The following is a 27,705-nucleotide window of genomic DNA, read 5'->3' on the forward strand; positions in this document are numbered from 1 at the left end:
ACACTGGCCCAAGATTGGAAGGTGGAAGGAATGGAACAGCCATCTACTTCTAGCCCCATCCCCAGTGGTGCCTTTTGATAGCTCCCTCCTGCGGAAGCTGCGTGGCCCCGCCAGTGATGCAGAGATAGTGCAGACTTGGGTCCCGCAGGGATTGTGGTACCTTCCTCATTTGCATAAAGCCCGCCCCTCTCTGGAGGCTCCAGGAATTCCTTTCTCCCCTTGGCTTCCGCACCCCTTCAGTCTCCTAGTAACCAAATTGCCTGCATTCAATACATCTCTGTGTTCTGACTCTCCCCTGACAGATACGCTTTTGCTCGGTTTCGGCGGTAGGACGGAAAGGGGTTTTCGAACAATTCCCCCACGGTAAGCTCCTAGAAATGCTGGATGAAATATAACCTGCCTTTTAAATGAGTTAGTAAAAAGGGATGTAAGGGGAAGACTCACAGACCGAAAACAAGGTGAGAAAAGAAATTTTAAAAAGTCCAAATAAACCAAGTGCTAGTGAGGATTTGGAGTAACTGAGTGGATATTAGGTACCGGAAGGAGTATAATTTAATACAAATATATTGGAAAGCACTTAACAATGGCTAGTAAAGTTGAAAGCAAGCATTTCCTCAGAACCCTGCGATAATACTTCTCCCCCTCTCTCTCTCCCTCCCTCTCCTCTCCTTCTTCTCCTTCTTCTTGAGAGAGACAGAGTAGAGGGGAAGGGGCACAGGAAGAGGGAGAGAGAGAATCTCAATCAGGCTCCATGCTCAGTCAGGCTTGAGATCATGACCTGAGCCGAAATCAAGAGTTGGATACTTAACCGACTGAGCCACCCAGGAGACCCTGCAATTCTAATTCTGGATATATATTCCCTAGATAAATTCTCTCACAGGTGCCCAAAAAGAAATGTACAATAAAGATCATAGCAGCGTTATTTAAAATAGTTAAACCTGGTATATCTGTCAACAGGAGAATTGATTAAGAAATTGTCCTATAGTAAGGAGGACAATACAAAGTTGAAGTGTCTGCCTTTAACTCAGGTCATGATCCTGGGGTCCTGGGATCAAGCCCTGTGTCAGGCTCCCTGCTCAGTGAGGAGTTTGCTTCTCCCTCTGCTCTCCTGCTTGTGCTGCCTGGCTCTCTCTGATCTCTCTCTCTCTCAAATAAATAAATAAAATCTTTAAAAAATTTTTTTAAAAATGTTATCTCAAGTGAAAAAAAAACTATTTGCAAAAGCTTGTGATAATTATATTTTTATGTAAAATTTTAAATCATGCAAAATAATGCTATATGTTATATATGAATATACAGATATATAGTAAAAGTATGCATACATGTAAAACAGGCATATAAACTCTAGATACCAAATTCAATTCAAGATGCTGACTGACTCTGTGGGGAAGCAAGAACAGTTGGGTAGGTGAGAGGGAGGCACACGGGGAGAAGAAAAAAGAAAATGTAATCATACTCAAAGCAAACAAAATTGTATTAGATTTTCATCAAAATATAATCAAAATTAATACAAAAATAAAAAAATCAAAGTGTTCTTTCCTTTTACAACAGCTTCTTGTTTCTCTTAGAAGGAAAAGAGAAACACAAATTGTACTATCAAAATTTAAAACTAAAATTATAAAAAGAAGAAATGTTTCCTTACTTTTTGAAAAATTAATGAAATATTATGCAATGTATGTATTTATTTATTTATAGATTTATTTATTTATTTATTTGAAAGAGAGAGAATGAGAGAGAGAGAGAAAGAGTGGGGAGAGGGTCAGAGGGAGAAGCAGACTCCCTGCTGAGCAGGGAGCCCAATGCGGGACTCGATCCCGGGACTCCAGGATCATGACCTGAGCCGAAGGCAGTCGCTTAACCAACTGAGCCACCTAGGCGCCCCTATCAATGTATTTATAAAAATAAAACTTTTTCCAATTCTAGAGCTCAATACTCCTCTCTTTCCCAATGTCAGAAAAGGCCTCACACTTCACTTATACCTAATCTGTATTCACAGTTAATCACATTCAAGCTTCATACAAATTTGTTTAATGCTGCAAAATGGCCCTTAGCATTAACAGAAACTGTTGTGAACACCTTGTTAATTTCTACACAGATTCACTCTGGAAACACAAGTTGGAACAGAGAGAAATGCTGAAAACTAGAAGATGGGATTTAAAGGGAAAAGATACACAAAACTCTACTGCATTCGTTTTATCTGAGAGTAAAATACTGACAAGTTAATGAATTCATGTGTTCACTTTCCCAACTGATTTTGCCATTCAAAATGCTTCCCTCACTCCCAAGCCATGTGCATCCTCCTTTTGGCTCCTCATAACCTGCAAGCCTGCACCCCTTGGGACCAGTGGCCTTTTGCAAGGGGACAGAAGGCAAGTGGTGTGGCCTCCAGGGATGTCAGTCAATAGTAAAGCCTTCTAAGAGACAGGTCATGCTGTATCTAATCCCAAGTGACAAATGTACTTGTGTGTTCTTTCCAATTTTAGGATATGTGCTGCTGAAGCGAGCACTGTATGTTCTTTAATAAAAGTACTTCTTTGTGTTTGTGATTTGTGGGCCTAAAGCAAGGGGTCCAATATAGGGGCTCCTGTTGCCAGGATCTAAAGGTGCTGTTAAAAATAACTTATAATCAGCACAATGATGGGGTGCCTGGGTGACTCAGTTGGTTGGGCATCTGCCTTTGGCTCAGGTTATGATCTCAGGGTCCAGGTCATGATCTCAGGGTCCTGGGATTGAGCCCCGCATCGGACTCCCTGCTCAGCGGGGAATCTGCTTCTCCCTTTCCCTCTGCTCCTCCCCCTACGCATGCTCTCTTTCTCTTTCTTCTCTCAAATAAATAAATAAATAAATAAATAAATAAATAAATAAATAAAATCTTTAAAAAATGGACAGTGATATCCATTTGATTTCTAAAATCTTGGAAAATAGTCACAAGTCTTGAGCTGGTCAATCAATCTGGTATTTTCCCATGCAGATTAAGCAAGTGAAAATACTAAGTCAATTTTTAAACATGAAAATGAAGGAAGTAATTTTGAAATAATAATGGGTATTTTCCCCAAAAGGTTATTTTTTTTTAAATCCCATTTTTATGCTAGAGGCAATCTCAAATAATAGCATGCCTCGAGGACTCTGATAAGGGTTTGGAGCACCATCTCTTGGTATTTAGCCCTTGGACCCATCCCTGTGATGTTGTCGTCCTTTGGAGCCCAGTGGTTTTGCTGCTTGTGGTCAGTAGAACTGAAATTCAAATCGGAGCTGTGTGATTTCAAAATCCTTTCTCTTCACCACTGTTAAGTTGTGGGTCCCTAAGGATACATAATTTTTATTGTACAACATTGTGAATGTACTAAAACGCCACTGTGTTGTACACTTCAAAGTGGTTAATTTCATATTATGTGAATTTCACCTTAATGGAAAAAAAAACAAATACATGATTTTAATTTTCTTTCACTCTAAAGCGATTCCTGCACTTACATTATCTCCGTGCTAAGCCATTATGTCTGCCATGGAATTGCACTTTGGGGCCCCTGTAATAAAATGAGATGGCATTTTTACACAATTTTATTGATCTTATGCAAGTTGGAATTATAAAAAAAGGCAATTTATATGTGCAAATATGTGTGCACTCATATTCACATATATACAGGCACATTTATGCTTTGTGGTTGTATGTATGATGGGGGGGTTGATGATGGGGATGGGGGAGGAATTAGATTGGAATGGAAGATGCATGTATGGAAGTTCTTGGAAGTGGCATCTGCCTGGGAGGGACCACATTCACCCAGTTATGCTCATAAGTGGTCACTGACACATTTCGGTGCTTTCTGATGTTGCTAGTAGCTCCAGGTTCCAGGCTTGGGGCTCTGAGATCAGCTCTGGCGTGGTGGCTAAGTAAGGGGAGAGGACTAATGTGCCCTATGGGGGATGGTGATTGACAGACTCGGCGAAAGCAACAAATTTGACCCCCAGCAAAACCACCTAAAACATGCAGTGAGTCTCCCCTTTTGAAAAGTGTTTGGCAGTTGAGAAGTATGCTCTTTGGCATTTGATGACAAAGCACAAAATAAGAGATTTCTTTAATGAATTTAATGTCGGTGTCCAGTACATTATAATTTCATTGGGTTCTTTCTTTTTTTTTTTCTTTTTCTTTCTTTCTTTCTTTCTTTCTTTCTTTCTTTCTTTCTTTCTTTCTTTCTTTCTTTCTTTCTTTCTTTCTTTCTTTCTTTCTTCTTTCTTTCGATTTTATTTATTGAGAGAGAGCAGAGCAAGAGTGAGAGAGAGTGTGAGCAGGGGTGAGGGGCAGAGGGAGAGGGACAAGCAGACTCGTGGCTGAGCAGAGACCCTGATGTGGGGCTCGCTCGATCCCAGGACCCTGAGATCATGACCTGGGCTGAAGGCAGATGCTTAACCATCTGAGCCACTCAGGCACCCCTCACTGGGTTGTTTCAAATATATTCTGGGACATCCTAAAATAGTACATGCAGTGAGGCATCTTATTTTCTCTACTTAATTTGATTCATTTGCCATTTCAACTGATAGTTTATTGGGCACCTATTATATACCAAATACTCTGGTGAGATGAAAAAAATGAGTAAGAATTGCCTTATATATGGAGCAGGTGCCTGTTCTTTATCATACAAGGCAATCCTTTCTCAGATACTCCAAAAGCTGGAATTATTTAAAAAAATAGTTGTCATGTATAAGATAACGTAACCCAAATATATGAACTAATTTTCCTGATAGAAAATAAAATCAGTGTATACCAGTGCAAACATCTTATCCCACATAATTCACATTGGCATAATAAAGCCCCTGGCTCTTTAGCACATATGACACAATACTAAATATCCAACTATGGACTAGTAGGGAAGGACTTCTCAGTACAGTACCATTTGTTTAACTCCTAAAATTAACTCACAAACAGGGAATGATTGGGATCTATGGGTGCCGTGCTTATTCTCTTCAATGAGCTGGAGTTCACATTTCCTTGTGGTCAACTCCTCCATAAGTAGACTTAGTCCTACCCTTTTAACACTGAAGTTTGATCATGTGATTTTGCTTTTTAAATTCCCATGTTAAATATTTAAACACAGAAGAACACACATGTATAACATGCATGTTAATCGAACACAATAGAAGTCCATACTAAAACTAGCATTTTCCTCTCTGGGCGCAATTTTAATCTGATGATATTTAGGGCTCAGCTAAAATACTTAGTGGCACTTGCAAGCCAATTCCCTTTTTTGTCAAGGCACTAGATTTTAATTTCCCAGTTCTGACGAGAGAGAGTGGCTCAATCACCTCATGGTTTGGGGGTTCATTTTTTCCAGTTGGCTGCAGAGTGAAGAAGAACAACAGCCACTTGAGGTCCCCTGGCATGCACAGGAACATCAGACCACTCCTCCCAATTATGTCTCCTTGAGGATGCCATCAATATGCACCAGTGGTTTCTCTCTATTTTTTTTTTTTTTTTAGCCAGAAGCAAATGAATATATTATCTGTCAGCAGCAAGACATGGGGCAAATGGATCTAGGAGTTGTGCGTGATTGGGATTCCACGCATGTGTGGGGGGTGTGACTATACTTCAGAACTCATTTTCACTGATGCTGACATACAGGATGGTCCTCAGAGACCTGTCAATCAAACCGCAGCATGCTCTGCAGAAAAATTAGATTACTCATGCTCAGGCAGAGGGGGTGATGGCAATTTAGAATGGCCCCTTAAATACCAATTACACTTGTATTTACTAAGCAAATTAAACTCACATGAAGGACATTGTTCACAGTGGCTGCCCAGGCTATGTATGAACGGGGTTCTTCACTGCTGTTTGGAAACTCATGAAGACAGACACAAATACACACACGCAGCATGTACAGCTTTTCTCTCCTTTTGAAATTTAATTTCAATAACCCTGAGCTCAATATATTTATTGTAGTAGTGAGACTTACCATTTTACTATTATTGCAATATGACGAGGTTTGCAAATCCACTATCTGAATCCCTATTATCTGTATCCGACTACCTATTATAAGCGAGAAATTTGTAGGTGGATTCTCTTTGTCAGAGCAGAAGCTGGGGCGAGGCTCCCTTTGCTCACCGTAGGGATGTATTTCTGGGCTCTGCATTTCATTCACAGTGTGTGCATAGTTACTGAAGACAACAGATGTGTCGAAATCCATCCGATGAGCCCACTGCAGTTATGTGCAGGCTTGCCAGTAAAATCTATTTTTATTTTTAAAATAAAAATTAGCAAATCCTGTGTAATGAAAAATTGTATATCAAAGGGGCAATGAAATCTCACTGGAGAGCAAGGTGAATAGCTCTGGAGCTTTTTAAAGAAACCAGAGAGGCACATAACGATTCTTGGCTGGAAAGAGGCCTGGTACATGGGGAGGTCGAGTATTTCCCAGCACCTCATGGAGGGCTTTTCACAGCACTGGATAATGAAAGAGGCTTGCTGGGATAAGATTTCCCTCCTTGTAATGACACGACAGTGCTAGGCTCTTTGAAACTCCCTGGGTATGATCTGGAATGCTAATTGAGCATTTGGATCCCCATCTAGTGGGGTGTTCATTTGGATTTACTTGTTGCAGCCCAGTGGCAAATTCTGCCTGATTTTTGTGATCAGCATAGGGATCGTGGAGGATTTCTCAGATTTACAACTCCCCAGACCATAGCCCTTGCAGCTCAGGACCAAACTATCTTCATGTTTCCACATTCTGATATCTTTCATTATATCATCAGCCTAGAATTGTTTATCCAGCATTCTGTCATCCAGAAAACTCTATTAAATTTTGCATCTGTTCTTGGCTGCTATTGGGATAATTGATGTTCATAATAATGACCCTGAAGCAATTCAGGTGCCTTTTGAATCATGCCAGATTACATTCTGCTTTGTAGGGAAGGGAGTGAGGGAGTCTTTGGGGTCCTGAGGAGTACATGGCTTGAGAGTCACAGCCGTGTCTAGTGGGGGACAGAAAAAGAAGCTTGCTCACTCACATTTCTCCATCCTTTATGCATGCATCTGGCACTCATTTTCTGAATGTGTGTACCAGCCAGAGACTCTGCTAGGCACCAGAGATGGGCTCAACTCAGGCCGTGTCTCTAAAAGATCCTTGGGACAGGGAAGGGATAGGCTAATGGTTGTAAAACAGAGGTCATGAGTCACAGCCTGGTTTTGGAGCTCACAGGTATGGGCACCTCAACTGGCAGAGCCCACAGGGAGGTCAGGTCGGGCTTCCTTCTGGGGATAGTGCTTGAAGTGATGGTAAAACCTGAATAGAGTTGGATGAGATGAAGCATAGTGGGCAGAGGGGAGAGGATGAGTTAAAGCCCAGGGCTCTGACACAACACAATGTCTGCTGGGAACTGTGAGCAGTTCAGTGTCATCAGGAGATGATGTGCAAGAGGAAGACACTGGAGCTTTGGAGGGGGCAGTTCATGCAGGTCCTGGCATCACATAAAGATGTTGTATTTCTTTCTTTTTTTTTTAAAGATTTTATTTATTTATTTGAGAGAGAGAGCAAGACAGAGAGCACGAGTGTGATGAGGGGCAGAGGGAGAAGCAGACTACCTGCTGAGCAGGGAGTCTGATGCTGGGCTCAATCCCAGGACCCTGGGATCATGACCTGAGTTGAAGGCAGATGCTTCACCTGCTGAGCCGCCCAGTTACCCCAAGATGCTGCACTTCATTTTGAGTCTGTGGGGGCCATGACAGGGCTCCGGGCAGTGGCCTGTCAAGGGCAAATTTTTGTTTTCAATTGCAGTTTTCTCTAACTTCTTGTTTCAGTTGCAGAACTTTACCTCTGTTTTATTTTCCAGGAGTAATCTTAAGTAGAGACCTACCTCTGAAGCAGACAAAGGTGGAGCCCTTCTATTTGAAGCAGGGTAATGGCGGGGAGCATCTAGGTTGCTTTCTCCATCCCCCTAACCACTGAAGTCCTGGGACGCTGCTGGGGGACTTAGGAGTTGCTTGAGTACAGAGCAGGGTGCTGAACACAGGCAATGAGAGAGGGGATGGTTTGAGAAATATTTAGAAGGAAAAACTGGTCGATGCAGCAGGGAGCCTTCTGAAGACTTTCCCTGCGTTTGATGCTATTACTTCAGCAACTGAGAAACAAGAGTCCTGCGGCTTGACCCAGGGTTGGAGACTCATTGTGTGTGATAGGAAGAAATGGTATTTTCCTTCCAGAGAAGTGGAGAAACTTTTTGGTGCTCCTGAGTGCTGAGCCCTTCTTAGAAGAGCTCCAGCTCTCTCAAGGTGTGAAAGGGAGAGAGAGAAGTGCTTTGTGAGGAGGTTGAAACAGAAAGCAACTTCCCAAAACAAGAAAGATGGGGCTGCGGCTTCAGGTGGTGCCAGCACTGGACTCCTAAAACTCATCAACAGAGGGATGAGTTTCAGTTCTATGTAGAACTGAAAGAACCCAGCACTCAGAGACCAGGGACCATGTTGGCTCATTTCAGAGTCACAGCCAGGGAGAGCCATCTGGTGTTTGTAATTCTATCACTGGGCAATGAGGAGTGAAGGCAGCAACCAAATCAGTAGGCTGGCCCCCATGAGGACCTGTCCTGAATGAGACCGGCCAGGGCTTGGGGCAGACTTCCCTTCTCAGTGTTCTAGGAGATTCAGAAGATGGGCAGTGCAGCGGTAGGGGTGGTGGACTCCCTGCCCATAGAGCAAATGGAAATTTGTGCTGGTGTTAACGTAATTTATGGAAACAGAAAAGAAGCAAGTGTGCAAGCATTTCAAATGTGTGAACAGTTCACACCGGTTAGAATCGCAGTGATTGATGAGGTTCGAGGGTAAGGTGAGGCAAAGATTCCTCTCAGGTTTTTAGCTGGAGTCACTGGTTACATGGGATTATATGCCATAGAGAGTAACTGAGGACAAAATGTAGGTGATGAAAAATTCAGTCTGAGAGCATTAAATATGAGGGGCACAAGGGATTCAAGTATCTAAGAGGCAGTGTAGTTTGGAAGCTCTGGTACTACATTCTCTGATCCCAGGGGGGATTATCTCTCCTCTTGAAAATTGATATCGAAATAGTGTGTTGGTTCTTGGATTAGCTAAATAACTCTTTGGCACTCTTCCCCTATCATTGAAACTGGGCAGGTTTGTGACTGCTTTTACCAAAAAAGTATGGCAAAAGTAACAGGGGGTGACTTCAGAGGATACATCATAAAAGGCAATGCAGCATCTGTCTTGTCTGCAGGGGCGCTCACGTTTGTAGCTCTGAGGCTCCCTGGAAGTGGTCCAACTCCCCTGAGGCTGCCCTGCTGGGAGGAAGCCCAGTGCACATGGAACGCATGTAGATGCTCTGATAGCTTGGACAGAGGTCCCAGACCACAGTCAGCATCAACTGCCATGTGTACTGGTAAAGATGCTTCTGGTGATTCCAGCCCCCACCTACTGAGTTGCCCCTGGCTCCCCAATATTCCCAGTTGAGGTCTTAGACACCATAGAGCAGAAACAACCCATCCTTACTGAGCTCTGAATCCTTTATCCATAGAATAATCAAACCATTATGTATCTCACTAAGCTCCCGTAGCAATAGTGTATCAGTCTGGGCCATCAGAGAAACAGGTATCAAGAAGGGATTAAGTGTCAAGGTATTTATAGTTGAGATAATGAAAGAAAAAGTGCAGATGAAGGCAGGACACACCTGGAGAGCCATGATGCATGTCTGTCCCCTACAGAAGGAGAAAGGGAAGGAAGGGACGAAGTTTGGGCGGATCTGAGCAGTTCTAAGGGAAGTTCAGGGAGGCTGCTGGGAAGTCCTCAAGCCAAAGACACCTTTTGGAGGAGGTCCAGGTATCCTAGAATCATACCTACTTTGGTATCCCATCAGCATTCAAATGTGTGGTCCTGGGACACAGGCTGTCATCGATTTCAGAGCCCAGTCAATAGCAGAAATCAGAGAGCAGCATTCTCATGACTATCACAAATTCTAACTAGAACAAATAGGATCTATCTCATTTGAGAATGAAATGATTATGTATATACACACACACACACACACACACACAGTATGCTTAGAGCATTACCTGATACATTGTAAATACTCAATACATATTTACTATTATTTGTAGTTATCTTTGAAATAGAGTAGGTAATGGGCGCCTGGGTGGCTCAGTCGTTAAGCATCTGCCTTTGGCTCAGGTCATGATCCCAGGGTCCTGGGATTGAGTCCCACATCGGGCTCCCTCCTCGGCAGGAAGCCTGCTTCTCCCTCTCCCACTCCCGCTGCTTGTGTTCCTGCTGTCTCTGTCTCTGTCAAATAAATAAATTAAAAAAAATCTTAAAAAAAAAAGAAATAGAGTAGGTAAGACCATCCAGGAAATCTACCATAAGAATAGCTGTGTGCTATGGATAAAACCATGGGGATATTCACCTTCAAGAAGCACTCAGCAGAAAGAGAACCATGGATACACCCAGTAGCTGATGTCAGCTGAGCACTTACTATAAGCAGGGATTGCATGCCACTGAAATGTAAGCATTAAGAAAGCAGAGACTTTTGTCTCCAGCGTTTACTGGTATATACCTAGTGTCTAGAACAGTCCCTGGTTGGAGGCTAAGGGAGTTGTTTCAGGGACCAAAGAGAAGTATTTTGGGCAATAAATTCAGCAATGATTGAATTAGAATATTATTCTTTTGAAGCCTCAGATGAAATAATGGACCTAGGAAATGACCACCAATAGCTGTTAATATCATAAAATGTGAGACACTCTGGTATAATGTACCTCCTGATAGAAAAACACATTATAGGTCATGGAGCTCTGTGTGTGTGTGTGTGTGTGTGTGTGTGTGTGTAAAATCAAACTTGAGGCTGATCACATGTCGGGATCTAACTACAAAGTTAAAAGAAATATAAGAAGGAGAGAAATATATTACATGACATTAAATTTTGCAATCTGCAAAATTCACACCTTAGGTAACTGTAGAAAAAAAATCACCCAGTTTCTTCATTAAATAAACTGCAAGAAAAAAAAAGGGGGGGAGATATGTTTAGCCAGTTGCATTGTATGAACCTTGTTTGGATCTGACTCACACAAGTTATTACAAAATACCTTTGTAATCACAGTGAGAATTTGAACATTACTGGATGTTTAAGGATATTAAGGGCTTACTGATATTTAGGTTTGACAATGATATTTGAAAAATGATTTTAAAGGCATTCTTTATCTTTTGAGATATATAGTGAAATATGTATTGATGAAATGACACCATGTATGTGATTTGCTTCAAAATAACCTGGGATAGAAGTGGTGGGGGGAGGAAACAGGGAAACGACGTTTTTAATGAATCAAGCGTTCTCGAACCTGGCTGATGGGTTTGCAGGAGTTCATTATACTGGTCCCTTAATTTTCATATATGTCTGAAAGTCACCTAACTCAAAGTCAAATGGTCAACATTAAAATTAAAAATAAAGTGTTGTGGCATTCGAGTAAAACAAACCAGGGAGTGAACTAAAATGTCAAATGCAGTGAAAGTCCAGTTAGATGAGAAATGACGAAAAGAGTCACCTGTTTGGCATGAGGAAGTCAGAGCTGTGACCTGCAGTTTGAGAAGTGAATCTGTAGGAGCAGAAGCACATGGCATGTTTAGATTCTTCTTTGAGGAAGTTTGAAATAGGAAGAAAAAGCTTGGAGAGGGGAGCGTGAGAGGACCTGGGTCCAGGGATAGAGAGGCAGCGGTGAATCAGTTAGGTCAATTAGGAGTGGGTAGAAATTGGATCCAAGGGAATAAAGCAGGTGGAGGAGTTTGTCATGAACCAAGGGACATCCAAGGAGGGAGGAGCATATAATTCAGCAGGAAGGGAGGAACCTGGAAGCCTCCGTGAAGTAGGAAATGTGTCTACTGGGCATGAGGGCATGTGGTTGAGTAGGAGTTATGAGTTTCCAGGGCTGATGGCCCAGTTGAGGTTTGAGATCATGAATGTGTTGACCCAATGTACGTCGTTGGTGTGACTTTCATTATGCAGTGTTAAGTCACCCAGAACATAACCAGGGAAGAGAAAACTTCAAGCCCTGATGGAGGGTATAGTAGAAGGATGGGGTCCAAGGCATGGAGAGGGCCATTCAGGGCCTGGTTCTGACCATTAGCCCTGGGTTTCCAATAGGGTCCAAAAGGAGGAAAGACAGTCAAGAAAGTTAAACTGAGTGATGATGAAAGGATCCAGGTAAGAGGTTGTGATTCAGTTGATGAGTAAGTGAAGAGATTAGTAGGGCCAGACATGATGGTCAAAAGGTGGAATATGATTTCTTTGGAGTGATGGCAAGTTCTGGGATGTGATCAAAGCAGAGTCTAGGTCATGATCATTGGAGTTGAAAAGGTCAAGGACTGGTGAAGACAGGGTATTGGCTGGTCATCCACACAGGCTCTGGAGTTACCCCAGGTGAAATGTGGACATGTGGGAGAGAATGACAGACAGCAAGATGGCACACACCATCCTTTATGAAAGTGTAACAACCAGATGGGACTGTGGTCATTAGGTTTTAAGACTTGGGTAGTCTCAGTCTAGTCTGATTGGCCTTTTCAACTATTCTTTGAATTTTTGTTGTCTCTAAAAAAAATGTGATTCATTGTGAATTGATTGTATGTCACACATTGACCATGTGTCAGTTCTCCAATCCTAGAATTGTAGTCTATGTTTGCTTGTCCTTCTGCCTCTCTGTCTGAGAAACATAAGTTTAGGCTATGATGGAATCCCAGACTCACGATTATCCTTCCTTCTCTGAGCTGTGGGCCAAAGGAGAAAGCAAGTCTGAGATGAGATCCCAGGGCTCAGCCAGAAAAGACATTTTTTTCCTGGTAACTTAATCCTTTCTGATGCTGTGGAGAAATGAATTGATCCTTTCTATGTCTCTGCCTTACTTTGTGCTTGCTGCTGCTGCTGCTGCTGCTTCTTCTTCTTCTTCTTCTTCTTCTTCTTCTTCTTCTTCTTCTTCTTCTTCTTCTTCAAGATTTATTTATTTATTTTAGAGATTGAGAGAAAGAGAGAGCGAGAGAGCATGCTGCATTGGGAGAGAAGAGAGAGAATCCCCAAGAGGACTCCAAGCTGAGCTCATAGCCAGTGTGGGCCTGATCTCATGACCCTGAGATCATGATGTGAGCCTAAACCAAGAGTTGGATGCTTAACCAACTGCACCACCCAGGAGCCTCACTTAGTGCTTCTTAATAAAGATCTTTAGGTTTATCTGAAAACCACCTTTTTACTAGATTTGCTGTGATTTTTTGTCTGGGTTTTACTTTTACATAATAAAATTACAAATATAAAATGATGCCAGAGAACTAACCCACACCTCTTCTCCCCATGCCCTGGTTGCTCTAGTCTTTGAGGCCCCGTGAATGATGTTTGAGTGGGACACAAACTAAAACAGAATCTGACCCCCACTTGTACCCGAGGTGGGCTGGAATGTCAGGGGCTCGACAGGTGGAGGGTCGGCCGAGAAGGCTCTACAGAAATGGAGGCACAGTGAGGACAGGGGTCAGGGAGGTTCAGGCCACCCTCTTGGACCACAGTTCCCATGATTAGAAAGGTTTCCATTCCTTTAGAACTTCCATGTGCTCTGGGTCTCTGATGTTGTCCTTTTTGTCACAAATACCCTTAGAGTCACAGGATTGCCCCATGGCTGAGTTGTGTAAGCACAGGGGAAAGAAAGAAAACAGGGAGAGAATTTTGGTTGTCTTCCTGGATCTCCCTGCTAGTATTTAATTCCTAGAGTCCTCAAATAGCCACTCTAGGTGTTCTTCTGGGCTCTCCAGCTGCATTCAGTAGGGAACAGGATGGCCTGTTGCTCATCCCCTCTTACCTGGAACTGCAACCTCGAAGTTGCAATTTGATTATTTGTTATGATTTCAGGCTAAATATTAATGCTTATTATTTTAATCATTCATCCTGTTATTTTGACCAAACTATTCCTTCCTTTACCCATAATCTTTTTAATTTCAAAGTCACCTGCACTTAGACATAGTATTTTTGAAACTGGATCCAGAAGCAGAAAATAATTCCCTATTAATGAAGAGAAGTTATAAGGCAACCCTTCAAGCAAATTGAATGTTGAATATTCAGGACCCGTTCCAGAGCAGGTAGCAAAACTGTGAAGACCAGGGGTCCTGCTCTGGGGACCTGTTTTGAAGGAAGAACATGAAAACCCACCTACTCTTTGGCCTCATCATTTGTTTTTCCTTCAAATGGCTCAATAGGAAGGTTAGCATCATCTTAAAATTACTCTAAAGTCTACCCCAATTTACATGAAAGGAAATGTGGTTTGTGAATAGAGAATGGAAATACTCAAGGTAACCTCAATGCAAATGTGTTTTGCTTAATGAATGTGGCTAAACCTGGGACAGAGGTTAGAGAAAAAAAAAGAAACAAGTGGGAAAGACATAAATGATCAATCAGCAAGTTTTTCATAAAGGATAAATCCTTCCCTGGGGTTCTTCTACATTGGAAATTTCTAATTTCCAATAAGCATTTCTTCAGCCCTGCTATTCATTTTTTCTTAATTTATATGAATACACAGACTTCGTTTGGTGATCAAGCAATTGTAAAGAGCAATATTTAACGTTTATTTAACTATGTCTATAGGTGTAGCCTATTTCGTTACACGATGCTTTTGAATTTAACAAAACCCCTTATCAATACCAGTATTTAGTATTTTATATCTACTTTAGTTCAAATGATGACCTGAGCTCCTGACTATATAGCTATATATTTGCAGGAATCACAGTGCATGCTATTTAGAAAACAAGGAAATCCTTTGGGAGAAGCCACGAGCAGTGGGGGATCTTATCCATGGTCCCTGAGAAGATCCCATGTATGGTAAGAATGTGAGAGGTTGTAGGCTGGTTTTGAGCAGGAAATGTTTTGAGAAGCAATGACGCTGAGATCTAAGTTCTGTTCTTGACTTTGCTGCTAATCAGTTTCATAACTTTAAGAAATTATAAAAAGATTTTTCTTTGGGTCCAAAAGAAAGGGAATTGATACAATAACTTCTGAGGGCACATCCACTTCTAAGATTTAAAGAATCTAATTTGTGGATACGTTTAGAGTTATATCTCCTGAAAGGCAAATCAAGTCCATTTTACATCAGGTAGGGATGAACTTAAATCAGTAATTTTTTTTTTTAAGATTTTATTTATTTATTTGACAGAGAGAGAGACAGTGAGAGAGAGTAGGGGGAGTGGGAGAGGGAGAAGCAGGCTTCCCGCTGAGCATGTATCCTGATGCGGGGCTCAATACCAGGACCCTGGGATCACGACCTGAGCCGAAGGCAGCCGCTTAACCGACAGCCACCCAGGCGCCTCAAATCAGTAATTCTTAAACATGGTGGCAGGTGGAAATGATGTGGAAAATTAAAAATTTTGAGATTCCTGGGCCCCAATCAAGGCTTATTAAATTATCCTCTCTGGTGGAAAGGCCCAGGAATCTGTATCTTTAAACTGTCCTTGGTGATTTTGATGCAACAAAAGTCCAAGTACTTGAGTTTGAAAATCTCTGGTTTAGGTGACCTCCAAAAGCCAATTCTGGCCATCTCTGACCCTCATCAAAATATATTAAAGTACCTACTGTCTGTCCGGAACTGCGTGCAAATGATAGCGCTCTAAAATGAAGAAAACTTGTCCTCAAGAATCTCAATTAAAAAAAAAATTACACGCAGGGCACCTGGGTGGCTCAGTTGGTTAAGCGACTGCCTTCGGCTCAGGTCATGATCCTGGAGTCCCAGGATCGAGTCCTACATTGGGCTCCCTGCTCAGCAGGGAGTCTGCTTCTCCCTCTGACCGTCTTCCCTCTCGTGCTCTCTTCCTCTCATTCTCTCTCTCTCAAATAAATAAATAAAATCTTTAAAAAAAAAGTACACGCATATACTACAAAACATTTGTAAATGAATCCATTCAATCAAGAAGCTCCTTATGCAGATGTGATAGAAAATCATGCAGTTCTAACAAAACAGGGACATAAATTCACTAGTATAATGTTAAAATAATCAAATTGCTTTTAGTTGAATTGTAATAAACATCTTTATAATACCATATTTGTAGATCCAGAAGAAATATTCAGAATTTACAAAAATCAATGAGCTTCCTGTCAATTTGCCCAAGTCCCAATTTAAAAACCTGTCAACTTAGAATGCATTGGAGATATTCAAAGAAGACAAATCAAAAAACAAACACATCAAAAAACAAAACCAACCCCTCTCTCCACCCCCAAAAAACCAAACCCGGGAAATAAGTGTTCAGGGCAATGAACTTAATCTGGTGTTAGTCTAGGACACTGAATAATGATCTTATTCCTGAACTACAGAAGAAATTCAGTTTCTCCTGCTCTCTTCTCACACTCTCTTATGTGATTTCTCTTTTATTCAAGTGCCATATGAGATTACAATTGTTTTTTGGCCCACCACTTATTTTAGCCTTTGTTTGAAATTGGGCGTGTGCCTGGTTGAGATGGGGAACCAGTCATTGGAGCCCATATGCTTGGAGGCCAATGTTAATCATAGGTTCTGTACAAAGTCTCTGAGACTATGGGAGTTCAGGTGGGTTGCAGTTCAGGGAACCCCATGGGAAGAGTTGGGGGTCATGCTGAGAGAGCCCTTTCCCCCTGGCAGGATGTGTGGAAGGAATGACCTCCCAGCATGGGCCAAAAGAATGGGGAACTGAACTTACTAGCTAAGATACATATATCTGGCTAGCTAGCTATCACATATTTCTCTATATATTCCAAAATGAAGAAGAACAACAGTATTTCCAAAAAGAATAATCTGCAGGAATTAGCGAAATGAAGAAAAAAAAGTTGACAAATCCTATAGAAAAGATTCTTTTTAAAACTCTTTTTTTATGTCACTTTTTATTAAAAAGAAAAATGTCACTTAAAAGTAAGTTAAAACATCTCTTGGCTATTTATTTTTAGGGTGCTCTACCCTACCTTAAAGGAAATGGTGCTTACAGGGGCCATCTCTGTGTAAACATCCACGGGGTTGTAAACTTAAGAACTGTATGTGTTAGAATAATGTTAAAACTAAAATAATCAAATGGCTTTTAGTTGAATTTTAATACTAAATCTAACATCTTTATAATACTGTGCTTCTAGATCCAGAATGACTATTTAGAATTTAATACATAGTGTTAGAGATTCTGAGTAACTCTTTTTAATTGAGAAGCATCCCACAGGGCAAAGTGGGGCTCCTAGCATCAAACCAAACAGTTTTGTACAAAATGCCCGGAGAAGTAAAAGACTAAAACCTACGGCAACAACAAAAACCGTTAAAAAACTAAAAACGAAGGCAAGAGAAAACACTTATGAATAAATCATCCATCGTCTTTGATCTCAGCAAAATGACCATTGACTTGGCAAGCACTCAAGAGAGGATTTCTTTTATTTGTAAAGTTGAAATGATTTCTCATCATACTATTTTTGGTGCCAAACCTGAGGTTATTTTCTCTGGCTCCACATCTGTGGCTACCCCAGGAACTAATTGGGCAATAAAAGTTTTTGGGCTCATGAAAATCAAGTATTAAAAAGACGGCCGACAAATATTAGTTGTATAAATACAACAATAGGGTTTGGTAACTGATCTCTACCAGTTGCGTACAGAACAGATTTCAAAATGCCAACAGTGAAACTGATGTGGCCAAGTGTCAGTGTTGAGGATGTTTGCCTTTGCCTGCACATGAAACAGCTTTGATGTGGCTTAAGATGTGTTTTTGTATTTCAAACAGCCTGCAGAAGGGAAACCAGCAAGGCATCAAGTTATTTACCCTTCTCAGGAATATATTTTAAAAGCGCTACGAGGGCTCCATTTCCTGAAGCCACCTGTCACCTAAAGCACATGTAATAAGCCCCAGATGCTTGATCCCAACCTGCGAACCCCGTGACTTGGAGAGAAAATATTTCACTCATTCCTTTGGCACATCCTTAATTTGTTCGAAGCTAAACTTTTAGACCATATTTTCTACTTAAACTTAATAACTCAGCTTTGACATTCCTTCCCGGTGACCCCAAAGTTCCTTTTGGCTGCCTCGACACCTGCTCCCAAATGCATTAGGAGCACTCAGTTTTTTTTTTTTTTTAAAGTATCAGTTTTGTTTTCTTTGCTCAGCCTTGAGGCCATCCTTTGAATGCACAGAAGTAGAGGATACTAGCTTCTATTCCATTGTGAATTTTATGACTGTGTTAGGTGTCTCTCCTCAAATTTTGTTTATCTTGTTTCAGAGAAAAATATTTTGGTGTATAGGATTTTGGAAATCTATGAAATTACAGTTTCGAGTTTTGATTTTGGAAGACAATGGGGGACAGATTTCAACAATCCCTTAAGTTAGCTATATATGTAAAGGAGTTTGTGAAAATAAACTTAAAAGTTTATGAATCTGTTCTGTGTTGTAAAAAAAATTGTTACTACTTATCAATGCTGGCTAGCATGCACAATTCAAAAATTTGGCTAATGATCTCAAAAAAGGCACAGCTTTTCAGATTTAAATTAAAAGAGCAGTGTTGAGGCTTTTTAATCTAAGTTTGTTAAAAATCTGAAAACATAGAAAAAGTGCAAATCTCTTGAGAAATGACAGCAATACTCATTTTTAGTGGGAAGGAGGATTACAGCTTTTTATTATAGTACGAATAAATAGCCAAAATCACTCCACCTTCCCGCATGAAATCATTCTCTCACATGTGTCTATATTTTATATTTTATTTTATATTTTTTCCATTTTTAAAAATTTAAATTCAATTAATTAACATATAATGTATTATTGGCACATTTGTCTATTTTTAAAATGAAGTCTCTTTCTCACATGAATGAAATTACCAATCAAAGCATGTTCTACGTGAGGGGAGGGATAGATTCCGGAGTGTGTGTGTGTATGATTATTGAAAAAAGGAAAATTAGACCATGAAAGAAGCTTTAGGCTTAAACTCCTCAGATGACTTTATAAAAAGGTGGAACTTTGAGAACATTTTAAATGGCAAGTGATTGTTTTTGCTAGATATCAAGACAGCAACGCCCATCTGTGACCTATAGTTTCCTGAGAAGATTTCAGAAGCACAGTTCCCCAAATGGCCACGGATTTCAGATAGCAATTGGAAACGGAGGCCTTTTGTTTTTTGGAGGGGGGAGAGCAAGAGGTTAAAATAATAATCTCCATATACAACTTGTTGTGAGCTGCTTTTTTCTATCAAATGGGAGGAGGCGTGTGTAGAGGCCTAGAAACTGGGCTCCCCTCTCGGATTTCCCTCCAACTTCAGATAACACCAAATAAACCCTTAATCACACAAGAAATCACTCAACTTTTACTGCTCCTCCAGCTCCTTGACCCACCATTAGCCCATTTCATTTCCCATGGTCTGGCCTCTTGGCCTCTTTCTTTATAAGCCCTATCACCTGGCCATCAAGAGACTTCCAGCTCCCGGATCCTGTCTGGTTTCCAGTTTCAACCAGGTTACCCAGAGTTTACAGGCTGACTCTGCTCCTCCGGGTCCTTTTTTTGCCCCTGGAATTACTATCTTCCCTCTACCCCCGTGGCCAAAATCCTTCTCTACCTTGGGCAACTTACCAGCAACTTCGAAGGTGTTGATCACTTCAGGGAGATGTTTTGTTTTCTTTCCCACCAGGGATGTGAAACATTTCTTCCCACCCCCAGGGGGAAGACTGAAAATGATACCTCTGTTGGCAATTCTCCATGGGATTTCCCATCCACAGGTGGATTGGTTGTGAGACTACAGCACCTACTGACAAGGACGGAACCAGTCCAACATTCTCCCTGAAACAAAATAAGTATGTCATTTCTAATCTGAGCGTTCGTATCAAAGTTTTAGTTTTTTTTTTTTCATCTCACCTGCAACATGTCCCAAATAACTTTCACCTCCATTCTTCCCTACCTTTCTCTTCCCTTCCTCTAATGCTTCACTAACCCTTCTTCCTGGTGTGGCCGGTTCCTGCCCAGGGCACCATGATTCTTACACCACCAGACTCTAAACTAGCAAGACTTTTTTCCTCCCTCCCCGCTACGGTAGAGACAGAATGTATTAGTGGCCAATCTCCCAGCATTAGATGGACATGGCTTTGGATAAAGTGCTGTAACTTTCTAGATTTGGGAACTACCATATGATATCCTGCTGAAAGCTGAAGGTAGCAGTAGCCATGTCTACGGTTCTCGAAAGGACTAATGAGATTTTATAAAATAACTTGCATAAGCTAAACAAATAAGACGTTTTCAATGAATGTCAGTTATTGGTTTTACTATTATTTTTACTTATTGATTTATTTAAAGAGAAAGAGGGGAGGGAGTACAGGGAGAGAGACAACCTAAGTAGGCTCCACGCTCGATCTCAGGACCCTGAGATCATGACCTGAGCTGAAATCAAGAGTTGGATGCTTAACCAACTGAACCACCCAGGCGCCCCTGGTTTTAATATTATTAATCATTAAGATCACTAGTAGGCTTCAACATCCTATCTCATTGTCCTTCTGTATCACTGAGGGTTAAGCTGGAGAAGTGGAACCACGGGGAGCCATCTATTTGTTACAAGGATTTGATGTTGTGTAGTTGTGGGAGGTAGTTAACTGCCCTAAGTTTCTCTAAGGTTGTTGTACTGTTATTTTTGTATCTGATGCTGGAGCTTCAAGCCCCCAGGGCATACAGTCAGGCAGGGAAGATGGAGGTACAATGTGGGACAAGAATAAGCTAGAAGATGAAAGGAAATCAGGTCTTAGAACCTGGAATCCTTCATTATGGAGACAAAGATGTAAACTGAGCCCAGGAACTGGAGTAGCTAAAGAAAGCTCTAGGGTGAGATTGAGTGCTTAGAGGTTCAACTACTGCCTCACACAAAGGAGGTAAGTCAGCAGGTCAACAACAATTTATGAACTGTAAAATGTCTGCTCCTTCCTTGGCACCTTCCAAATCGGTCCTAAATCTCCATTGTGGTCTACCCAAACAAGAAGTATACAAGAAAGGGGGTGCCGGGAAACAAATCCACCTAGTCTAGTAGATCCATTATAAAGCCACCATCCCTTCCTCCAACAGGTTGTCTCCATGGCCTCCTTTCCCAGTTTCCATTAGAGCTTTGGTCCCTAAGTGGTCCGTTATTAATTACTTTTTCTCCCCTTTCCATCCATTCTACTTCTAGATTGTTCTTCAGGGAACCCTGCTGTTGTCACGGCACCATTCTTATTCTGATGCCACTCAAAACTCCACACAAGGAGGGGCCTACTTGTGACTCCACCGTGGTGTGCTTGAGATGGCCAGATTGAGCTCCTTTCTCTGCCCCAAACACACTGGACCAGTTCTGCAGTGTCCCCATGTGGAGACCACGTTAGCTACTTGAGAGCCCAAATCAAGTCCCACCCTCTGTCTCAAGACCTTCCAATCCCAGGCAGCTCAGATGTTGTGGCCGATTCTGGGACACAACAAGCCAGCATCACTCCTCATCTGGGCTGGGGGCTCTCTCTTATGTGCTATTTCCTCCCACTTGACGTCTCTTGCAGAGTTGGGGAGCTGGTGAGAACTAACGGGATACTTCACAGTGAAAGAAATAACATTTTGTATGACTTACACTATACACAAGTGGAAAAACAAAAGTGATGTTTCATTGTGTGGGAGGAGAGCTCTGTTCTCCAGTACGATGATGTGGTGTCCATTCCCTGGCTGTTAATGACCAGATCCAAACAAGCTCCCTCGACTAAGATCTAATTGCATGCACTTACCGTTTAACCCAGGTGCACATACTTCAGTACTCATATTCCTCCAGAGAGAGACTTTTCTTTTTCCTTTTGTATTTTATGTTTTAGAGGAAGGAAGACTGAGCATTGTGCATTAAAGTTGGGATCTGGTCATCTGGTCTCTGTTCAAATTTCCCTTCATCAGAAGGGTCCTGACTACTTTTTCTAAACTCCCTTACCACCAGTCATTCTCTTGCCTGGATTTATTTTTCTTTTATGACACTCATTCCTGGATGATGCTAGAAATTGTCATCATTTATTTACACATGGTCCATCTTCCCTATTGGAATGCAAGGATTCTGTTTTATTCACCATGGAATCCCCGGCATCTGGCACTTAGTAGGACCTTAGTAAATATTTGTTAGTGACTGAATAAAATGGGATTTGTTTGCCTCTTGCTGGCACATTGGATCACTTTACGTCTCTGGGTCTCAGGAAAATGGGAGCATTAGACCGGGACTGGCTGCAGCTGATTCCTCTGCCAGCCCTTGGGGAGTGTAGCATGGAGGAGCAGGACATGCAGGGGTGTGAGCACAAGCCCAGGGATTAGACACCCTGATAGGAATCCTGGCTTAGACTCTTGTGTGCTATGTAAACCTGGATGTATGCTCACTTTGCTGAGCCTCAGTTTCCCCTTTAAAGGGGGGAAAATGGTAGTACTTCTCTCAGAGAGCTGTCATGAAGATTAAGCAGGATAGTAAGAGCTCAGTGCTTAACACAGTCAGTGCTCATTAAATGTAAGGTAGGCTGATCTCATGGATCCATAAGGATGCCCACATCCAAATCCTCAAAACCTATCAATATGTGGCAAGAAGGGCTGTGCAGATGTGATTAAGTTAAAAATGTTGAGGTGGGAAGATGATTGTGGATTATCCAGGTGGGTCTGATATAAGGAGAAGAGTCAGAGAGAGAAGAGTCAAGGACAAAATCAGAGGTTGGAGTGATGTGTTCTGAAGATGGAGGAAGAGGCCGTGGGCCAAGGAATGTAGGTGGCATCTAGAAGCTGGAGAAGGCAAGGGAGAGGGAGACCATCTAGAACTTACAGAGGGAACCAGACCTGCCAATGCCTTGAGTTTCAGCTTTCTATAAGACTAATTTCAGTCTTCTGACCTCCAAAATGATAGGAGAATATGTCTTTGTTGCTTTCAGTCTCTGAGTCAGTGGCGATACAACACACATGTATCACCATGCATTCACTTTTACTTGGCCCGTCTTCATCACCTACTGAAGCACTGTTACTGTTGCCTCTTCAAGTCCCCACAGACACTTTTCTGTGTTATCTCTGGCTGAGGATTCAGTGTTTGACTGACTGATTTCAATCCCACAGTCCAGGTCAGGATTGCGACATTGTGGTCAATGTGATTTTCCTCCCCCTCGTTCCCAGATGTCCTTCTCCCTCCCATTGTGATGCTTTATTTTCAGTGTTCAGGGTCCTCAGAACTCTCTTGGCCTGACTTGCTCCCTGGTCTCCTTTTAAGTGGACTGTTGTTACACAAAACATCTCCCCGAACTCAGAGGCTTAAAGTGACAGCCATTTAGTTTCCCATGGCTTAGTGAGCTCAGCTGAGCAGATCTTCTGCTGACCTTGTTGGTAGCCTCTCCTGGGGTTGTAGTCACTCAGTGACTGGGAATAGGGTCATGGAGCCTTGACCAGGAGGTTGGGCCCCTCCCCCTCAAAGGAAAGCCTCCGGGCCTCTGCTCTCCACATGGTCTTTCCACGTGGCCTTCCTGACAGGACAGGCACACTTTTTACACGGACTCCGAAACTCCAGTATGAGTTTTCTGGGACTTCCATAACAAATGATTGCAAACTGGATGGCTTTAAAATGACGGAAACTTATTCTCTCACAGTTCTGGAGGCCAGAATTTGGAATCAAGGTGTAGACAGGGCCATGGTCCCTCCAGAGGCTCTTGGGGAGAATCCTGGGGAAGGCTCTGCTAGCATCTGGTGGCTTCAAACATTCATTAACTTGTGACTCTCTCTCCATTGTCTGCCTCTGTCTCTATATGGGCTTTTCCTTTTCTGTGTCTCAAATCTCCCTCTGCTTTTCTCTTTTAAGGGTACTGTCGTTGGATTTTGGGCTCCCCTGGATAATCCCAGGTGATTTTATCTCACGACCTTTGGTTGAATGACATCTACAAAGACGCTTTTTCCAGATAAAGTTACATTCACAGGGCTGGGGCTTCGGAGATGGGCATAACTTCTTAGGGGGCTCTCTGAACCCACCACAACACCCCAAAGCAACCACTCCAGGAGAGGAAGTAGAAGATGTTAGGCTTCCTGAGGCCCAACACTGGCCCAGGGAGGCCTTTGTCCCATTATCCACATTACTGCCCATCACAGATCCAGCCCAGAGTCAGTGTGCAAGGGCACTCCATGCAGGCACGGCCCCAAGATGTGCAGCTCCCTGGGGTAATAGCGGGTCACACACTGCCTCACATCCTGACCTAACTTATGGGGCTACCTTTCTCAGGAGGCATTATTTCTAAAACCCCAAACGTGTCCCTGCTTCATTAGTTAGGGCTCTCAAAGTGGATGGACAGTAACCTGACTCCTTAGAAGAAAAGGCAAATAAAAGATAACAATGAATTAAATGTGTTTATCCCCCTCCATTTTAAGCTGTTCATGCTTTAAGTCAGATTCACAGCCAGGTAGGAGAAATATTTTCCATGCAGTGAGAGGGTGGTTATTGGTGCTTTGCAAGTCCCTACACAAAGACCACTTGCTGCTTTGCCACCTGTGGCCTAAGGACAGAGTGGATTATTGCCGTGGGGATGCGGCTTTGGAGGGTGTGTGCTTTGCGAACAGACAGACCTGTACTCGCGCTCAGCAGTTACAGCAGCTCTGAGACCTCGGGATGCATCGAGGTGCCTCGTCTGTGAAATGTAGAGAATAAGACAAAACTCCCAACACGGGCATGAGGATTATGTTGACTATGAGGATAAGGTTGACATATTGGGATGGCAGTGTGATCCGCCCAGTGGGCATGTAAAAAGCATTGAAACCAACTTGATCCAAAGGGAACAAAACAAAAAATTATTCTTTTCTCTAGCTATCTAGTAGTTAGCTATGTTATTAAGACTTAACTCTTGGGGTGCCTGGGTGGCTCAGTCAGTGAAGCGTCTGTCTTTGGCTCAGGTTCATGATCTTGGGATTCCAGGATCAAGCCCCATGTTGGGCTCCTTGCTCACTGGGGAGTCTGTTCTCCCTCTCTCTCTGCCCCTCCCCCTGCTCATTCTCTCTCTCTCTCTCAAACAGATAAATAAAAATAAATAAAAAAAACTTAACTCTTAATCACTTTTAATAAGTTCACATTCTCTCTTTTTTATTCATTAATAAATGTTCAACATGCAGCATCTATTGATTTGTGACTCCTGTAGAGAAACTTGTGATGATCTTCTATCTCTGAACTTGGATTAGGGGTAGAAGAATAAGAATAAGAATAAGAATAAGAATAAGAATAAGAAGAAGAAGAAGAAGAAGAAGAAGAAGAAGAAGAAGAAGAAGAAGAAGAAGAAATAAGAAGAGGAAGGAAGAAGAAGAAGAAGAAAGAAGAAGAAGAAAGAAGAAGAAGAAGAAAGAAGAAGAAGAAGAAGAAGAAGAAGAAGAAGAAGAAGAAGAAGAAGAAGAAGAAGAAGAAGAAGAAGAAAGAAGAAGAAGAAGAAGAAAGAAGAAGAAGAAGTAGAAGAAGAAGACAACGAAGATGAAGACGAAGAAGGAGGAGGAGGAGGAGGAGGAGGAGGAGAACTGGCCTGATAATCTCCTGAGGACTTTGATTTGGATTGATCATGTGTGGGAAGCAAACCTCGGATTGTTAGAGGGCTCACCTCTAGCTCCTGGCCTTCGTCTCTCTCTGTAGGCTCTCAGAGACTCCTGGCCAGAAGTGGTCACTGTGGGGGGCGGGCACCTGGTGTTAATGGGAGTAGCTGGAAGAGAAGTCACGCTTTGAAGACAGGAGGCTTTGGTTTCACATCTGGTTTCACTTCCGGTCCATGGGATGTTGCTGGGAAGATTCTAATACTTGCTCACCCACGGTGTCTCTGTCTCTCCAGACTACCCCCCCACGGCATGCAGCACTTGGTTGGTTCATGAGCACAAGCTGGATAAGTTTCCACAGGCCACGGAACCCAGAACTGACAGAGGGTCTGGGAGTCCGTTGTGGAAGCAGGATTGCCTAGGCTTGCTTCCTGGAGGGCTGAGTCCTACAGCATCCTCCTGGGCCTTTTGCCTTTGTGGTGTTTATTAATTATTCTTTATAACATTTATTAATGAATAAAAAAAGAGAGAATGTGTATGTATTAAAAGCGATTAAGAGTTAAGTTTTAATTCAGGAATCCAGCTCTGCTGCTGATGCCCACGGTCACCTAGGGACTAAGCACCAGGGCTCTTGTTTCCTTCCTTCTCAGTTCTGTTCTGATCAGTAATATATACAAGTGTGGAATTTGGAGGTAGAAGACCTCGTTTTTAAATTCAGCTTAGTTTCTTATTTCTTCTTCTCAAATCTTCATCAGATTCTTTCACTTCCCTGAGCCTTGAATGTTTTTATCTGTAAAAGGGGAAGAACAACATCTGACCAGATTTTTATGCGTATTAAATGTGAAAAAGCTCTTGGTAACTTCTAAGTGCTCCCCAAATGTGAGCAGTCATGTGTATATTCCTGGCTGGGAACAGAGTGGTCAGACACGTGGACAGGTTGGAGAGTTCGGAGAAGTGCAGTAAAGAAGCAGACAGGTGGAGTTGGGCAGTTGGTACAGATTGGGCTGTGTGTTCTAGGTGCAGGGGAAGGTACCATGAGGATTATCCAGAATCATGCCCATTTTTTATATGAGGAAACTGAGGGCAAAGGGGTAAAGAGCTGGGCCTAGCAGCCAAACTTCCTTTCCTTTCTTCATTATTTTTATAGCATTTATTGTTACCTGCACGAACCTCATCTAGGAATGTTGTTCTTGTTGTTGTTTTGGGTTTTTATTTATTTATTTGAGAGAGAGAGAGCGAGTAGGGGAGGAGAAGAGGGAGAAAGACAAACAGACTCTGAGCTGAGCATGGAGCCCAACGTGAGGCTTGATCCCACGACCCTGAGATCATGACCTGAATGGAGATCAAGAGTCAAATGCTTAACCCACTGAGCCACCCAGTTTCCTCCTAAGAATGTTTTTTAATTATTTATCTGTTCTCCCCATTCCAGTACAACCTAGACTGTCAGTCCTCTGAGAACTGGGGCCTGTGTGACTGGTTCATCTTTCTGTGTCCAGAGCTGTGGGCTCTGGGCTGACATATAACTGGGCCCTGAAGACGTGTCCGATGGGGGATGTGTCTGATGCCTCTCTTGGCTTCCAGCCCAGGAGCCTTGATAGTTCAACCACATCTTCCTGTCTCAGGGGTGATGTGTATATACCCTGGGCAAGTCCGGCAGTAGGTTAGGCCTTGGGTATCTGCAAAAGAAATCCTCAGCAAAAGAATTCCTTAGCAGAGACCTGGTTGCCATTTCACGTCCACGTCTCAGAAATTAATAATCACAGGACAAAACGCTACCCGCACGGAAGGCATGAGAAAAGTGAACTCCAGGGCTCACGGATGAGGTGGCAAGTGTTTGTGATTGTGTGTCAGTGACGAGGAGCGTGACTGGCCATAGTAGTCCCTTGGTCACGTCTGTAGAACAAGTGAGGAAATGAACGAATGGCTTCTTCAGAATACTGATAAACTGGTAGCACAACTGCAGGATGATTGTTGGAATGACACTTTGATGGCCCCTCAATACTCTTGAAAACCGGGGATGAGGGCAGCAGGGTGACAGGAGGACACAGCGTGCTTTCATCTGTCACTGGAAGTCAGAATATCTGGTTGGGTAGTTTCCATGCAGATGGGGGTGGGACAAGGGGGCAACTACAGCTGCGGTGGGACTGAGCAGGCCGTCACTGAAACCGTAAATATGCCAGGGACCCTTGCTGTGAGGCTGACAGACACCCTCCCTGCAAGGCTCGGATGGG

The 27,705-nt window shown here is 42.5% G+C and overlaps 1 long non-coding RNA gene across 1 annotated transcript in view; it reads left to right on the plus strand.

Annotated features, from left to right (window-relative positions):
* The first annotated feature begins 281 nt into the window (after nucleotides 1-281).
* LOC113910505 overlaps nucleotides 282-27,705 on the plus strand; it is a 37,309-nt gene continuing 9,885 nt past the window's right edge. The window contains exons 1-2 of the long non-coding RNA XR_003516066.1: nucleotides 282-363; nucleotides 19,608-19,770. This is a non-coding gene — a long non-coding RNA (uncharacterized LOC113910505). The remainder of the gene's footprint in view (nucleotides 364-19,607; nucleotides 19,771-27,705) is intronic.

The sequence above is a fragment of the Zalophus californianus genome, chromosome 6, assembly GCF_009762305.2.
Source record: "Zalophus californianus isolate mZalCal1 chromosome 6, mZalCal1.pri.v2, whole genome shotgun sequence".
NCBI lineage: Eukaryota > Metazoa > Chordata > Mammalia > Carnivora > Otariidae > Zalophus > Zalophus californianus.